The sequence below is a fragment of the Oncorhynchus masou genome, chromosome 15, assembly GCF_036934945.1.
Source record: "Oncorhynchus masou masou isolate Uvic2021 chromosome 15, UVic_Omas_1.1, whole genome shotgun sequence".
Taxonomy (NCBI): Eukaryota; Metazoa; Chordata; class Actinopteri; order Salmoniformes; family Salmonidae; genus Oncorhynchus; species Oncorhynchus masou.
In genome coordinates this window covers 68,956,791-68,973,857 of record NC_088226.1, presented here as the reverse complement: position 1 = coordinate 68,973,857, position 17,067 = coordinate 68,956,791, and the positions used below count along the sequence as shown (strand labels likewise).

General features: G+C 46.4%; 1 pseudogene; it reads right to left on the bottom strand.

Moving 5' to 3' along the window:
- Positions 1 to 17,067, bottom strand: part of LOC135556915 (protogenin A-like) — a 37,514-nt pseudogene that overhangs the window by 14,390 nt on the left and 6,057 nt on the right.

Below are 17,067 nucleotides of genomic sequence, written 5' to 3'. Positions count from 1 at the left end.
GGGACCAGGCTATGGATGGAGAGGGATTGGGGGAGGAACTTGGGACTGGACAGGGGGCTGGGGAGTCGAGGGAGGTCTGTTTAGGAGAGCCCATATTGATCGGGACGGACCGAGAGAAAGGGAAAGGGGACACTAAAAGATGTCACTACACTACATGATTCTCCCCTTTATAACCTGTTGATGTCCCAAAAGCCACTCAAAACTCTACCTCTGCCCACCTCTGCCCACCTCTGCCCACCTCTGCCCACCTCTGCCCAAACTATACCTACAGTATCTATACCTTTATCTAATCATCACTTACCCAGACCACTGATGGTGTATTCTGTGTCCTCAGGCTGGAGCTGGATGGAGGGCTGTTCTGGTTGACCCTCCTCATGGTAACAGAGCCGGTAACCCTGGACGACCACGGAGCCTGGAGATGGCTGCCATCGAACCAAAATGGAGGTGCAGTTGAGAGTCTCCAGTTGATGCAGCAGTGGGGCAGGTGGCACTGTGGGGACACAGGACGGAGAACAGGTATGAAGAGGATGATGGACACAGGACGGAGAACAGGTATGAAGAGGATGATGAAGGACACAGGACGGAGAACAGGTATGAAGAGGATGATGAAGGACACAGGACGGAGAACAGGTATGAAGAGGATGATGAAGGACACAGGACGGAGAACAGGTATGAAGAGGATGATGAAGGACACAGGACGGAGAACAGGTATGAAGAGGATGACGAAGGACACAGGAAGGAGAACAGGTATGAAGAGGATGATGAAGAAAAATCTGTTGATGCTGGAGGTTTAGGGTGAGGGTTAATGGCATGTTAACCCCTAATTGGGTTCTGTAAATCATGCTGGTTTAGGAGAATAGAGTTACTTTGTTAAAATGCATTAGAAATTAATCTTAAGGTTTAGGGTGAGGGTTGTGTCATTTTGGAGTCACTTTTTGCTAGTAAATTTAAGAATGTGATGTTAATTTGATACTGGTTTAGGGTGAAAACTTTGATGCTGGTTTATGCTTAGGATGTGATGTTAGTTACCTTTGATGCTGGTTTAGGGTGAGGGTTAGGATGTGATGTTAGTTACCTTTGATGCTGGTTTAGGGTGAGGGTTAGGATGTGATGCTAGTTACCTGTGATGCTGGAGGTTTTGAGGTGATGGATGCTAGTTACCTTTGATGCTGGAGGTTTAGGGTGATTAGTTGATGTTAGTTACCTTTGATGCTGGAGGTTTAGGGTGAGGGTTAGGATGTTACCTTTGATGCTGGTTTAGGGTTTACTAGTTACCTTTGATGCTGGAGGTTTAGGGTGAGGGTCAGGATGTGATGTTAGTTACCTTTGATGCTGGAGGTTTAGGGTGAGGGTTAGGATGTGATGCTAGTTACCTTTGATGCTGGAGGTTTAGGGTGAGGGTTAGGATGTGATGTTAGTTACCTTTGATGCTGGTTTAGGGTGAGGGTTAGGATGTGATGCTAGTTACCTTTGATGCTGGAGGTTTAGGGTGAGGGTTAGGATGTGATGTTAGTTACCTTTGATGCTGGAGGTTTAGGGTGAGGGTTAGGATGTGATGTTAGTTACCTTTGATGCTGGAGGTTTAGGGTGAGGGTTAGGATGTGATGTTAGTTACCTTTGATGCTGGAGGTTTAGGGTGAGGGTTAGGATGTGATGTTAGTTACCTGTGATGCTGGAGGTTTTGGGAGTGCGGTGGGAGTGGTCCAGGAAGAGGGTTCACACCACCCCACCCTGGTGGCTGCAGCGATCTGGAGCAGGTAGACGGTATCAGGTTGAAGGTCTCCCAGGAGGTACTGGGTGCTGTTTTGGGCCAGCTCCACAGACAGAACCGTGGTGTCTGCAGCTGTACGGTAGGACAGACGATAGGCCCAGATGTGCTCACGGGACAGTTTGGTTGGTAGAGGCTGCCACAAAACCTGGATGTCTGTAGGGCTGTGGCTGGTCAGGCTGAGCTCTGGGGTACGCAGGGGCACTGGAGGGGACAGGAGGAGACAGTCAACCGTGTTTGAATGGATCAGTTCGAGACAAGTCGAGTGCGCAGAATCTCTAACCTTAATCCCAATAGTGAGCAGTTATTTGGGATGATTTGTAGATCAGTGATTCTGCACAGTCCGAATGCAATGTAGTTAAACTTAAAACACGCACAATCATTCACACTGTCAGATTAAGTGATTAAGTGAGTTACAGAAAGGAGCAGTTGATAATCCCTGTTATCGGCTCAATTCCATTCCATTCTATTCATTCGCATGACAGTCTACTTGACAACAGTCTACTTGACAACAGTCTACTTGACAACAGTCTACTTGACAACAGTCTACTTGACAACAGTCTACTTGACAACAGTCTACATGACAACAGTCTACTTGACAACAGTCTACCTGACAACAGTCTACCTGACAACAGTCTACTTGACAACAGTCTACTTGACAACAGTCTACATGACAACAGTCTACATGACAACAGTCTACATGACAACAGTCTACTTGTATGTCCTTACTCACCGTCCTCCAGAGTGTGTTGACAGACTTGTTCAGACATACGGCTCGCCCCCATCAGCATATAGGCCACCATGTAGAAAGAGTAGTTCCAGGCTGGCTCCAAGTCATCTATGATGTAGCTGGTCGTGTCGTTGCCAATCACCACCTGGTATTCCTCATTGTTTAGTCCTGGAATGGACAGGGGAGAAAATGAAAAAGTTTAAATGTAACGTGTCACAAGGAAGATGCCTCAAATGTAAAGATCCCTTGAAAGGGAGATAAGGGGACTCAACTGTTGAAATGAATGACAAATAGATGAATGAAATAGATATAAAAGACCAGAGATGAATATCTTCAAACCCTGTAGTATGTAAACAACTTGGTTTTACGGTTTGGGTATACTAGTCTTTCTGCTAACAGTCTTCTTGCCCCTCAGATTTTCTGTAAACATTGAACTAATGCAGAGCAGAGCAGAGTCACGTTCCCTGTGACATGTCTATCCTTACCCACAGGCCTCAAACAGTCCTAACCTGTGACATGTCTATCCTACCCACAGGCCTCAAACAGTCCTAACCTGTGACATGTCTTTCCTTACCCACAGGCCTTAAACAGTCCTAACCTGTGACATGTCTATCCTACCCACAGGCCTCAAACAGTCCTAACCTGTGACATGTCTTTCCTTACCCACAGGCCTTAAACAGTCCTAACCTGTGACATGTCTTTCCTTACCCACAGGCCTCAAACAGTCCTAACCTGTGACATGTCTTTCCTTACCCACAGGCCTCAAACAGTCCTAACCTGTGACATGTCTTTCCTACCCACAGGCCTTAAACAGTCCTAACCTAATGACAAGTTAAAGAAAAAAATGTTTACTTTTGTCTGCATCCCCCTTTTTAAACCATATTTTTAGCAACTGTCAGCTATTATTGTTGTTTCAATGTCAGTTAACTAATGTTTCTAGATTATCTTCTCACGTCACAAATGTTTGGTCTAGACAAAGTCGAGTAGTAGATAGCGGTAAATCCTATTCCCTAAGGAATAAGTCCTATTCCCTAAGTCCTTTTCCCTAAATAATAAGTCCTATTCAATCATTCCTATTCCTTAAGTAATATGTCCTATTCCCTAAATCCTATTCCCTAATTCCTGAATCCTATTCCCTAAATCCAAGGTGCTATTCCCTAAATCCAAAATCATATTCCCTAAGTAATAAGTACTATTCCCTAAATCCTAGTCCCTAATGAATAAATCCTATTCCCTAATTCCAATTTGTCATGTCTTGTTATGTCTGTAAGTCCTTTTCAATGATTCCTCTTCTGCTGGTCTTTTTAGTTATTCTCTGTCTCTCATTCTTCAGCTGTTCTACATCTCCCCTAACTAGCTCATTCTATTTCTAACCTGTTAAATCTCTTCCCCTCTGATTAGGTCTCTAAATCCTATTCCTGCTACTTTCAGTAATAAATTCTTGTTTGTGTTTTTGATCTCTAAGCTAATAAATCCTTTCTTCCACCTTGTAAATCCTATTCCCTAAGTAATAAATCCTATTATCTAAGTAATTTTTGTTCCATATTCTCTTGGAAGTAATTTATGCCATTCCTGTTTTTCATAAAGAATAAATCCTATTCTCTAAGTAATAAATCCTATTCCCTAAGTAATAAATCCTATTCCCAAAGTAATAAAACCTATTCTATTCTAAGTAATAAATCCTATTCTCTAAGTAATAAATCCTATTCCCTAAGTAATAAATCCTATTCTCTAAGTAATAAATCCTATTCTCTAAGTAATAAATCCTATTCCTAAGTAATAAATCCTATTCTATTCTAAGTAATAAATCCTATTCTCTAAGTAATAAATCCTATTCTCTAAGTAATAAATCCTATTCTCTAAGTAATAAATCCTATTCCCTAAGTAATAAATCCTATTCTCTAAGTCCTATTCTCTAAGTCCTATTCCCTAAGTCCTATTCCCTAAGTCCTATTCCCTAAGTCCTATTCCCTAAGTACTAAATCCTATTTAAAATGTTTTATTTTACCTTTATTTAACTAGACAAGTCAGTAAAGAAGAAATTCTTATTTCCAATGATGGCCTACCCCGGCCAAACACTCCCCTAACCCGGACGACGCTGGGCCAAATATATGCCGTCCTATGGGACTCCCGATAACGGCAGGTTGTGATAGAGCCCGGGACCAAACCCGGGTCTGTAGTGACGCCTCTCGCACTCCGACACATTGATCATCAACACTTCGAAAACAGGTCTACTCCACCTGTTGTATTCAGCATTTCACTGTGAGGTCTACTACACCTGTCTACTACACCGGTCTACTTCACCTCACAGTGAAATGCTGAATACAACAGGTGGAGTAGACCTGGGTGTTTACGGGTGTTTACCCCTCCTCCTCCCTCACCCGTCTTTACCCCTCCTCCTCCTCCCTCACCCCGTCCCCTCCTCCTCCTCCTCCTCCATCACCCCGTCTTTACTCCCCCTCCTCCTCCGTCACCCCGTCTTTACCCCTCCCCTCCTCCATCACCCCGTCTTTACCCCTCCTCCATCACCCCATCTTTACCCCTCCTCCTCCCTCACCCCGTCTTTACCCCTCCTCCATCACCCCGTCTTTACCCCTCCTCCTCCTCCCTCCATCCCCGTCTTTACCCCTCCTCCTCCTCCATCACCCCGTCTTTACCCCTCCTCCTCCTCCTCCTCCATCACCCCGTCTTTACCCCTCCTCCTCCTCCTTCTCCTCCATCACCCCGTCTTTACTCCCCCTCCCTCCGTCACCCCGTCTTTACCCCTCCTCCTCCTCCATCACCCCGTCTTTACCCCCTCCTCCTCCTCCATCACCCTGTCTTTACCCCCGCCTCCTCCTCCTCCTCCTCCATCACCCCGTCTTTACTCCCCCTCCCTCCGTCACCCCGTCTTTACCCCTCCTCCTCCATCACCCCGTCTTTACCCCTCCTCCTCCTCCATCACCCCGTCTTTACCCCTCCTCCTCCTCCCTCACCCCGTCTTTACCCCTCCTCCTCCTCCTCCATCACCCCGTCTTTACCCCCCTCCTCCTCCTCCATCACCCCGTCTTTACTCCCTCCATCACCCCGTCTTTACCCCCCCTCCTCCTCCTCCATCACCCCGTCTTTACCCCCCCTCCTCCTCCTCCTCCTCCATCACCCCGTCTTTACCCCTCCCCCTCCTCCTCCGTCACCCCGTCTTTACTCCCCCCTCCCTCCGTCACCCCATCTTTACTCCCCTTCCCTCCATCACCCCGTCTTTACTCCTCCATCACCCCGTCTTTATTCCTACCTTCAGCCTTCATGTAGTGTACAGAATAAGCGATGACTTTGTCAGCGTGTAGATGGGTCTCTCCCAGGCCAGTAGGATGGCTGAGGAGGAGATGGTTTCAGCGTGGATGTTCCTGGGAGCGCTGGGCCGGTCCTCAGACATCACCACGATGAGGCGTGCCAGGGACAGAACGCTGCCCTGTTCGTTCTCCGCCACACACTGGTAGATGGCATCATCCTCCGTTGTGATCTGAGTGATCACCAGTTTACTGTGGAGGGAAACAGAGTCATGAACTTCGGTATAGTCTTTATTAATAGTATGTGTACAATGCCATCAAGCTTAAATCAATACTTGTATTTTTTTTATTTTTTTAATAAATGTATTACCAGGCAGGTCAATTATGAACAAATGATTATTTACAACGATGGCCTGGCAGGTCGCCATTTGAACTACATAAAATTGCGTTGTTGTTTAAGGTGTAAGTAAGCATTTCACTGTGAGGTCTACTACACCTGTTGTATTCAGCATTTCACTGTGAGGTCTACTACACCTGTTGTATTCAGCATTTCACTGTGAGGTCTACTACACCTGTTGTATTCAGCATTTCACTGTGAGGTCTACTACACCTGTTGTATTCAGCATTTCACTGTGAGGTCTACTACACCTGTTGTATTCAGCATTTCACTGTGAGGTCTACTCCACCTGTTGTATTCAGCATTTCACTGTGAGTTCTACTACACCTGCTGTATTCAGCATTTCACTTTGAGTTCTACTTCACCTGTTGTATTCTGCATTTCACTGTGAGGTCTACTACACCTGTTGTATTCATTATTTCACTGTGAGGTCTACTACACCTGTTGTATTCAGCATTTCACTGTGAGGTCTACTACACCTGTTGTGTTCAGCATTTCACTGTGAGGACTACTACACCTGTTGTATTCAGCATTTCACTGTGAGGTCTACTACACCTGTTGTATTCAGCATTTCACTGTAAGGTCTACTACACCAGTTGTATTCAGCATTTCACTGTGAGGTCTAATACACCTGTTGTATTCAGGATGTCACTGAGGACTAGATGTTGTATTCAGCATTTCACTGGGGTCTACTCCACCTGTTGTATTCAGCATTTCACTGTGAGTTCTACTACACCTGTTGTATTCAGCATTTCACTGTGAGGTCTACTACACCTGTTGTATTCAGCATTTCACTGTGAGGTCTACTACACCTGTTGTATTCAGCATTTCACTGTGAGGTCTACTACACCTGTTGTATTCAGCATTTCACTGTGAGGTCTACTACACCTGTTGTATTCAGCATTTCACTGTAAGGTCTACTACACCTGTTGTATTCAGCATTTCACTGTGAGGTCTACTACACCTGTTGTATTCAGCATTTCACTGTGAGGTCTACTACACCTGTTGTATTCAGCATTTCACTGTGAGGTCTACTACACCTGTTGTATTCAGCATTTCACTGTGAGGTCTACTACACCTGTTGCATTCAGCATGTCACTGTAAGGTCTACTACACCTGTTGTATTCAGCATTTCACTGTAAGGTCTACTACACCTGTTGTATTCAGCATTTCACTGTGAGGTCTACTACACCTGTTGTATTCAGCATTTCACTGTGAGGTCTACTACACCTGTTGTATTCAGCATTTCACTGTGAGGTCTACTCCACCTGATGTATTCAGCATTTCACTGTAAGGTCTACTACACCTGTTGTATTCAGCATTTCACTGTAAGGTCTACTACACCTGTTGTATTCAGCATTTCACTGTGAGGTCTACTACACCTGTTGTATTCAGCATTTCACTGTGAGGTCTACTACACCTGTTGTATTCAGCATTTCACTGTGAGTTCTACTACACCTGTTGTATTCAGCATTTCACTGTGAGGTCTACTACACCTGTTGTATTCAGCATTTCACTGTGAGGTCTACTACACCTGTTGTATTCAGCATTTCACTGTGAGTTCTACTACACCTGTTGTATTCAGCATTTCACTGTGAGGTCTACTCCACCTGTTGTATTCAGCATTTCACTGTGAGGTCTACTCCACCTGTTGTATTCAGCATTTCACTGTGAGTTCTACTACACCTGCTGTATTCAGCATTTCACTGTGAGTTCTACTACACCTGTTGTATTCAGCATTTCACTGTGAGGTCTACTACACCTGTTGTATTCAGCATTTCACTGTGAGGTCTACTACACCTGTTGTATTCAGCATTTCACTGTGAGGTCTACTACACCTGTTGTATTCAGCATTTCACTGTGAGGTCTACTACACCTGTTGTATTCAGCATTTCACTGTGAGGTCTACTACACCTGTTGTATTCAGCATTTCACTGTGAGGTCTACTACACCTGTTGTATTCAGCATTTCACTGTGAGGTCTACTACACCTGTTGTATTCAGCATTTCACTGTGAGGTCTACTACACCTGTTGTATTCAGCATTTCACTGTGAGGTCTACTACACCTGTTGTATTCAGCATTTCACTGTGAGGTCTACTACACCTGTTGCATTCAGCATGTCACTGTAAGGTCTACTACACCTGTTGTATTCAGCATTTCACTGTAAGGTCTACTACACCTGTTGTATTCAGCATTTCACTGTGAGGTCTACTACACCTGTTGTATTCAGCATTTCACTGTGAGGTCTACTACACCTGTTGTATTCAGCATTTCACTGTAAGGTCTACTCCACCTGATGTATTCAGCATTTCACTGTAAGGTCTACTACACCTGTTGTATTCAGCATTTCACTGTAAGGTCTACTACACCTGTTGTATTCAGCATTTCACTGTGAGGTCTACTACACCTGTTGTATTCAGCATTTCACTGTGAGGTCTACTACACCTGTTGTATTCAGCATTTCACTGTGAGGTCTACTACACCTGTTGTATTCAGCATTTCACTGTGAGTTCTACTACACCTGTTGTATTCAGCATTTCACTGTGAGGTCTACTTGTTGTATTCAGCATTTCACTGTGAGTTCTACTACACCTGTTGTATTCAGCATTTCACTGTGAGTTCTACTCCACCTGTTGTATTCAGCATTTCACTGTGAGGTCTACTCCACCTGTTGTATTCAGCATTTCACTGTGAAAAACTCCACCTGTTGTATTCAGCATTTCACTGTGAGTTCTACTACACCTGCTGTATTCAGCATTTCACTGTGAGTTCTACTACACCTGTTGTATTCAGCATTTCACTGTGAGGTCTACTACACCTGTTGTATTCAGCATTTCACTGTGAGGTCTACTACACCTGTTGTATTCAGCATTTCACTGTGAGGTCTACTATGTTGTATTCAGCATTTCACTGTGAGGTCTACTACACCTGTTGTATTCAGCATTTCACTGTGAGGTCTACTACACCTGTTGTATTCAGCATTTCACTGTGAGTCTACTACACCTGTTGTATTCAGCATTTCACTGTGAGGTCTACTACACCTGTTGCATTCAGCATTTCACTGTGAGGTCTACTACACCTGTTGCATTCAGCATTTCACTGTGAGGTCTACTACACCTGTTGCATTCAGCATGTCACTGTAAGGTCTACTACACCTGTTGTATTCAGCATTTCACTGAGGTCTACTACACCTGTTGTATTCAGCATCTCACTTTAACTGTGGTCTACTACACCTGTTGTATTCAGCATTTCACTGTGAGGTCTACTACACCTGTTGTATTCAGCATTTCACTGTAAGGTCTACTCCACCTGATGTATTCAGCATTTCACTGTAAGGTCTACTACACCTGTTGTATTCAGCATTTCACTGTAAGGTCTACTACACCTGTTGTATTCAGCATTTCACTGTGAGGTCTACTACACCTGTTGTATTCAGCATTTCACTGTGAGGTCTACTACACCTGTTGTATTCAGCATTTCACTGTAAGGTCTACTACACCTGTTGTATTCAGCATTTCACTGTGGGTCTACTACACCTGTTGTATTCAGCATTTCACTGTGAGGTCTACTACACCTGTTGTATTCAGCATTTCACTGTGAGGTCTACTACACCTGTTGTATTCAGCATTTCACTGTAAGGTCTACTACACCTGTTGTATTCAGCATTTCACTGTGAGGTCTACTACACCTGTTGTATTCAGCATTTCACTGTGAGGTCTACTACACCTGTTGTATTCAGCATTTCACTGTGAGGTCTACTACACCTGTTGTATTCAGCATTTCACTGTAAGGTCTACTACACCTGTTGTATTCAGCATTTCACTGTAAGGTCTATTACACCTGTTGTATTCAGCATGTCACTAAGGTCTATTACACCTGTTGTATTCGACGCATTTGACAAATAACATTCGATTTGATGAGAACAGCGTCACTATTATTACAACAAACCATTGTTGGAGATGATTTGACTGACACGTTGACATTTTTAATTCGTCAATCGTGTTATTGTGAAGTCAGACATTTTCATATTGAGTGGACAATAAAAACAATTTTTTAAAAAGGGTTTGTTTTAATTCTAAATTTTAATTTTTGTTGCAAGTGCGTGGAAATAATGTGATGATATCGTCAAAGCAAAAAAGACACCCTCCGAGGGAACGCTATGTGGCCGACACGTTCAATAAACAAAGTGATATGAGCAGGAGAGCAGTGTTCGAGGCTCTCTCTTTTCTTTGAATATCCCATTTTAAAATGTGAAGTGTAAATTTGATCTTCAGTACGGAGTTGTTCAGGTGTAACAGTACATGTTGTACATCTTGATCCTGCCGTTCAGGTGCACCTCCTCTCCGTCCTTCAGCCAGGTGATGCGTGGTTACCCCTGAGCCTACTAATTGGGAGTACGGGGAGGTCAAGTACAAGTCTAAATCAAAGTATGCGAACGTGGAGCGTGGAGGGTGCTTCTCGCTGCTCCGTTTGTAGATATGCATCGATGCTTCAAAGGACAGTACGCAAAGAAATATGACAACCACGTAAAAAAAAATTACAAAGTTCTTGTGATCAATGGCGGCCATTATTTGAGCTGAAGTGAAAACAGAAAGAAAAATGCATTCCCGTCTCACGCGGTGCCCGTTCCGTCTCACGTAGGTGCCCGTTCCCGTCTCACGCGGGTGCCCGTTCCCGTCTCACGGGGTGCCTGTTCCCGTCTCACGCGGTGCCCATTCCCGTCTCACGCGGTGCCCATTCCCGTCTCACGCGTTGCCCATTCCCGTCTCACGTGTTACCGGACTACAATGTTTTATCTTGATACGTTAATAAATACATTCTGTGTTACTGTTGCCGTGGTTACCAGCCTACACTACCCATTGTAGTGCTGCGTAGGTCATAGGTCAATAGATCTAACTGTCTAGCTACTACCATTAGCTGCTGCTCAGTGCTGCTCAGCGTGAGGTAATACAGTAGGGGGAGTGCTGCTCAGCGTGAGGTAATACAGTAGGGGAGTGCTGCTCAGCGTGAGGTAATACAGTAGGGGGAGTGCTGCTCAGCGTGAGGTAATACAGTAGGGGGAGTGCTGCTCAGCGTGAGGTAATACAGTAGGGGGAGTGCTGCTCAGCGTGAGGTAATACAGTAGGGGAGTGCTGCTCAGCGTGAGGTAATACAGTAGGGGGAGTGCTGCTCAGCGTGAGGTAATACAGTTGGGGGAGTGCTGCTCAGCGTGAGGTAATACAGTAGGGGGAGTGCTGCTCAGCGTGAGGTTATACAGTAGGGGGAGTGCTGCTCAGCGTGAGGTAATACAGTAGGGGGAGTGCTGCTCAACTTGAGGTAATACAGTAGGGGAGGAGCAGCATGAGGTAATACAGTAGGGGAGTGCTGCTCAGCGTGAGGTAATACAGTAGGGGAGGAGCAGCATGAGGTAATACAGTAGGGAGAGGAGCAGCGTGAGGTAATACAGTAGGGGGAGGAGCAGCGTGAGGTAATACAGTAGGGGGAGTGCTGCTCAAATGGAATGTTTCATGTGTTCTCCAAACTCTCGTCCTCACAAGAACGTACTCAAGAGAACGTCATCGGAGAATACACTTGGAGCATGAGAGTGTGGAGCACACTCGGTAGTATGCATATTGAAAAACCACTCAGTTGCCGTAACCACTAGACCGAAACCCAGAGCAATATTCTCCCATTTCAGCTGAAAACACATTGTTGGATCAGTATATAAGGACATAGCAGTTTACCGAGCACGGTGAGGTTGGCAGTAGCAATGGTGTAGTTGTGTGTTCTTGGGGTGGTGGCTCTACAGAGGTAGACTCCACCGTGCTGAGGCTTCACATCACTGATCACCAGGTTTCCACTGTCAAACACAAATAAATCTTCCTTTTTTTATGCATTAAAACACACTTTACAGTGCAAACAGAACTTTGAGACCACTGAAGCAAGTGCACACATTTTCCTTCAGGAAATACATTTTTATATATATTTTTATAACAATAATAAAATCACATACAACACAAAGGAAGTAAAAAAAAAATAAAAAATTATGTCACTGATACATAAATGACAAGCTACAAAGGTGGGTCTTTAAACGTGATTTAAAAACCTCAATGGTGGCCGATGTTGCGCAGAGCATTATGGGTACAGTGGTGCATCATCTCACCTGCCCAGCACTCTGGCATTGAACACGTCGATGGGTTTACTGTCGGCCCGGCTCCAGGAGATGATGGGTCTGGGGTTGCCCGTAGCAACACACTCCAGGACCACGGTGTAGTGGAGGGAAGCCGTCATGTTTTGGGGGCCCGCTATGATCCGGGGCCTCTGACGCGGTTTAGTGCCAGAACCTACACAGAGACAACAACAACAAAAAGTTTTAGTTGTGCAAATATTTTCACAGTAAAAACCAGTATAATTTAAAAGAAGGCATACTGTATGTGCATGTGAGGTACGTAACATTGCAAAAATCAGAAATTTTCTGTCCAAAAATGATGCAGAAAAATTAATCCATGCTTTTGTCACTACTAGGTTAGACTACTGCAATGCTCTACTTTCCGGCTACCCGGATAAAGCACTAAATAAACTGCAGTTAGTGCTAAATACGGCTGCTAGAATCCTGACTTGAACCAAAAAATGTGATCATATTACTCCAGTGCTAGCCTCCTACACTGGCTTCCTGTCAAGGCAAGGGCTGATTTCAATGGTTTTACTGCTAACCTACAAAGCATTACATGGGCTTGCTCCTACCCATCTCTCTGATTTGGTCCTGCCGTACATACCTACACGTACGCTACGGTCACAAGACGCAGGCCTCCTAATTGAACAGGGATCCGGGCAGCCGAGCGGAAATGGAGGAAAACTCGCCTCCCTGCGGACCTGGCATCCTTTCACTCCCTCCTCTCTACATTTTCCTCCTCTGTCTCTGCTGCTAAAGCCACTTTCTACCACTCCAAATTCCAAGCATCTGCCTCTAACCCTAGGAAGCTCTTTGCCACCTTCTCCTCCCTCCTGAATCCTCCTCCCCCTCCCCCCCCTCCTCCCTCTCTGCAGATGACTTCGTCAACCATTTTGAAAAGAAGGTCGACGACATCCGATCCTCGTTTGCTAAGTCAAACGACACCGCTGGTTCTGCTCACACTGCCCTACCCTGTGCTCTGACCTCTTTCTCCCCTCTCTCTCCAGATGAAATCTCGGCCGCCCAACAACCTGCCCGCTTGACCCTATCCCCTCCTCTCTTCTCCAGACCATTTCCGGAGACCTTCTCGCCTTACCTCACCTCGCTCATCAACTCATCCCTGACCGCTGGCTACGTCCCTTCCGTCTTCAAGAGGAGCGAGAGTTGCACCCCTTCTGAAAAAACCTACACTCGATCCCTCCGATGTCAACAACTACAGACCAGTATCCCTTCTTTCTTTTCTCTCCAAAACTCTTGAACGTGCCGTCCTTGGCCAGCTCTCCCGCTATCTCTCTCAGAATGACCTTCTTGATCCAAATCAGTCAGGTTTCAAGACTAGTCATTCAACTGAGACTGCTCTTCTCTGTATCACGGAGGCGCTCCGCACTGCTAAAGCAAACTCTCTCTCCTCTGCTCTCATCCTTCTAGACCTATCGGCTGCCTTCGATACTGTGAACCATCAGATCCTCCTCTCCACCCTCTCCGAGTTGGGCATCTCCGGCGCGGCCCACGCTTGGATTGCGTCCTACCTGACAGGTCGCTCCTACCAGGTGGCGTGGCGAGAATCTGTCTCCTCACCACGCGCTCTCACCACTGGTGTCCCCCAGGGCTCTGTTCTAGGCCCTCTCCTATTCTCGCTATACACCAAGTCACTTGGCTCTGTCATAACCTCACATGGTCTCTCCTATCATTGCTATGCAGACGACACACAATTAATCTTCTCCTTTCCCCCTTCTGATGACCAGGTGGCGAATCGCATCTCTGCATGTCTGGCAGACATATCAGTGTGGATGACGGATCACCACCTCAAGCTGAACCTCGGCAAGACGGAGCTGCTCTTCCTCCCGGGGAAGGACTGCCCATTCCATGATCTCGCCATCACGGTTGACAACTCCATTGTGTCCTCCTCCCAGAGCGCTAAGAACCTTGGCGTGATCCTGGACAACACCCTGTCGTTCTCAACTAACATCAAGGCGGTGGCCCGTTCCTGTAGGTTCATGCTCTACAACATCCGCAGAGTACGACCCTGCCTCACACAGGAAGCGGCGCAGGTCCTAATCCAGGCACTTGTCATCTCCCGTCTGGATTACTGCAACTCGCTGTTGGCTGGGCTCCCTGCCTGTGCCATTAAACCCCTACAACTCATCCAGAACGCCGCAGCCCGTCTGGTGTTCAACCTTCCCAAGTTCTCTCACGTCACCCCGCTCCTCCGCTCTCTCCACTGGCTTCCAGTTGAAGCTCGCATCCGCTACAAGACCATGGTGCTTGCCTACGGAGCTGTGAGGGGAACGACACCGCAGTACCTCCAGGCTCTGATCAGGCCCTACACCCAAACAAGGGCACTGCGTTCATCCACCTCTGGCCTGCTCGCCTCCCTACCACTGAAGAAGTACAGTTTCCGCTCAGCCCAGTCAAAACTGTTCGCTGCTCCTGGCCCCCCAATGATGGAACAAACTCCCTCACGACACCAGGACAGCGGAGTCAATCACCACCTTCCGGAGACACCTGAAACCCCACCTCTTTAAGGAATACCTAGGATAGGACAAAGTAATCCTTCTCACCCCCCCCTTAAATGATTTAGATGCACTATTGTAAAGTGGCTGTTCCACTGGATGTCATAAGGTGAATTCACCAATTTGTAAGTCGCTCTGGATAAGAGCGTCTGCCAAATGACTTAAATGTAAATGTAAATGTCCCTATAATTTCTAAGCAAACAGCTGGAGGCAGGGATTTGTCCTACAGAGCTCCATTTTTATGGAATGGTCTGCCTACCCATGTGAGAGACGCAAACTCGATCTCAACCTTTAAGTCTTTACTGAAGACCCATCTCTTCAGTGGGTCATATGATTGAGTGTAGTCTGGCCCAGGAGTGTGAAGGTGAACGGAAAGGCTCTGGAGCAACGAACCGCCCTTGCTGTCTCTGCCTGGCCGGTTCCCCTCTCTCCACTGGGATTCTCTGCCTCTAACCCTATTACAGGGGCTGAGTCACTGGCTTACTAGGGCTCTTTCATACTGTCCCTAGGAGGGGTGCGTCACTTGAGTGGGTTGAGTCACTGATGTGATCTTCCTGTCTGGGTTGGCGCCCCCTCCTTGGGTTGTGCCGTGGCGGAGATCTTTGTGGGCTATACTCGGCCTTGTCTCGGTATGGTAAGTTGGTGGTTGAAGATATCCCTCTAGTGGTGTGGGGGCTGTGCTTTGGCAAATTGGGTGGGGTTATATCCTTCCTGTTTGGCCCTGTCCGGGGGTGTCCAGTATTTATGCTGCAGTAGTTTATGTGTTGCGGGGCTAAGGTCAGTTTGTTATATCTGGAGTACTTCTCCTGTCCTATCCGGTGTCCTGTGTGAATTTAAGTATGCTCTCTCTAATTCTCTCTTTCTTTCTCTCTGAGGACCGGAGCCCTAGGACCATGCCTCAGGACTACCTGCCATGATGACTCCTTGCTGTCCCCAGTCTACCTGGCCGTGCTGCTGCTCCAGTTTCAACTGTTCTGCCTATGATTATTATTATTTGATCATGCTGGTAATTTATGAACATTTGAACATCTTGGCCATGTTCTGTTATAATCTCCACCCGGCACAGCCAGAAGAGGACTGGCCACCCCTCATAGCCTGGTTCCTCTCTAGGTTTCTTCCTAGGTTTTGGCCTTTCTGGGACGTTTTTCCTAGCCACCGTGCTTCTACACCTGCATTGCTTGCTGTTTGGGGTTTTAGGCTGGGTTTCTGTACAGCACTTTGAGATATCAGCTGATGTACGAAGGGCTATATAAATAAATTTGATTTGAAGAAGGATGGGCTTTTAAACGAGTCTACCCATAATCTTAATTGAAAGCACACACACACACACACACACACACCTTGGTTGATGACGGAGAGCATTGCCCTTCTACTCTTGACGCGGTTGCCGATGTTGGTGGCCACACAACGGTACTTCCCAGCATCCTCTAGTTGGATATTTTGAATCTGGAGAGCTCCGTTGGGCAGGACTGTGATTCTAGAGAGACAAAATGGACAATGATGGCCAGGACCAGAGTCACGAAACACTTCTTAAGAATTTATTTTTGGGTCGTGTGTATTGTGCTACCTGTCTGTCTCCAATGGTAGTGTGCTTTGGTCTAGCTCCCAGGTGTAGTGCGCTTTGTGTATAGTGTCTAGTGTGTAGCGTGCCTACCTGTCTGTCTCCAATGGTAGTGTGCTTTGGTCTAGCTCCCAGGTGTAGTGCGCTTTGTGTATAGTGTCTAGTGTGTAGCGTGCCTACCTGTCTGTCTCCAATGGTAGTGTGCTTTGGTCTAGCTCCCAGGTGTAGTGCGCTTTGTGTATAGTGTCTAGTGTGTAGCGTGCCTACCTGTCTGTCTCCAATGGTAGTGTGCTTTGGTCTAGCTCCCAGGTGTAGTGCGCTTTGTGTATAGTGTCTAGTGTGTAGCGTGCCTACCTGTCTGTCTCCAATGGTAGTGTGCTTTGGTCTAGCTCCCAGGTGTAGTGCGCTTTGTGTATAGTGTCTAGTGTGTAGCGTGCCTACCTGTCTGTCTCCAATGGTAGTGTGCTTTGGTCTAGCTCCCAGGTGTAGTGCGCTTTGTGTATAGTGTCTAGTGTGTAGTGTGCCTACCTGTCTGTCTCCAACGGTAGTGTGCTTTGGTCTAGCTCCCAGGTGATGGTGGCAGGAGGGTTAGAGGTCACCTTGCAGGTGAACCTGGCCACAGAACCTTTGGTCACCTCCAATGGCACGGGCTGCACCACGAATGGTGAGATATCTGCAAC